The sequence below is a fragment of the Ailuropoda melanoleuca genome, chromosome 1 (genome assembly GCF_002007445.2).
Source record: "Ailuropoda melanoleuca isolate Jingjing chromosome 1, ASM200744v2, whole genome shotgun sequence".
Lineage (NCBI taxonomy): Eukaryota > Metazoa > Chordata > Mammalia > Carnivora > Ursidae > Ailuropoda > Ailuropoda melanoleuca.
Window position 1 is genome coordinate 90605261 of NC_048218.1, and position 1319 is coordinate 90606579.

The following is a 1319-nucleotide window of genomic DNA, read 5'->3' on the forward strand; positions in this document are numbered from 1 at the left end:
TCTGATTCTTTTTTTATTTTTTATTTTTTAAGATATTTTATTCATTTATTTGACAGAGAGTGAGAAAGAGAGAGCACACAGCAGGGGGAGCAGCAGGCAGAGGGAGAAGCAGGTTCCCCGCAGAGCAGGGAGCCTGATGTGGGGCTCGATCCCAGGACCCTGGGATCATGACTTGAGCCAAAGGCAGATGCTTAACCAACTAAGCCACCAAGGCAGCCCTATTTTTTGTTTATCTTATATAGGTTTTTAGTTTGTGGTTACCATGAGGTTCATATGTAAGATTCTATAGATAGCGATCTATTTTAAGTTGCTTAAGTTCAAATACATTCTAAAAGCACTAGATTTTTACTCCCCTCCCCACAATTTATAAATTTATGTCATATTTTACATTTTTTATTTTGTGTATTCCTTAACTAATTTTTTTTTTGCAGTTTTATACCTTTGACAAATCAGTGATGAGTTTTCATCCACATTAACTGTACGTTTTTGAAGGTGGTGACAGGTACAAAGGTAACCAACGTATAGAGCTTGTCTGATGAATCTTCATCCTTGCTATGTTTCCTGGACAACTGTACAAATGCGGTATGGAACATTCCTTTTTCCTTTGGTCCAGAGAGCTTTGTTGAGCCTGGTATCAGGGCACACATCTGGAGTTCCCATTTCCTTCAGAGCAAATTTCTGGATCTCTTTGAGTGCCCAATGGGCACACTTCTTGAAACTCACTCTCTGTCTGTGCTTGTGAATGTGGATGGTGTATTCTCTGGTCCCTACCTCACTAATGGTAGAACGGCCCTTCTTCCTACCACCCTTCTTTGTGGGAGCCATTCTGCCAGGCCCTGGTTGGAAAGGAAGAGTGAGAGGTATTGTGGGAGAGGGAAAGCAGCATCACCTCCTTAACTAATTTTATAGATATAGCTGCTTTTACTGCTTTCGTCTTTTAACCTTCACAGAAGTTTTACAAGTGATTGAACCACTACCTTTACTATATGTTTGCTTTTACCAATGGAATGTTTTCTTTCATAATTTTCTTCTACTTACGGCTTTTTTCCCCCCACTTAAGTCAGTAAGGATGGCTTAGTTGTGATAAATTCCTCTAACTTTTGTTTGTCTGGGAAACTCTTTATCTCTCCTTCAATTCTGAATAATAACCTTGCCAGGCAGAGTATTCTTGGCTGTAAGTGTTTTTCCTTTCCGCACTTTTGACTATATCATGCCACTCCTTTCTATCCTGCAGACTTTCTGCTGAAAAATCAGCTGATAGCCTTAAAGGTGTTCCTCGATCATTAACTAGTTGCTTCATTTTCTTTATTTTTTTGAGC

General features: G+C 39.5%; 1 pseudogene; it reads right to left on the reverse strand.

Moving 5' to 3' along the window:
- Positions 1-449: 449 nt before the first annotated feature.
- Positions 450-825, reverse strand: LOC109489999 (annotated as a pseudogene).
- Positions 826-1319: the final 494 nt, after the last annotated feature.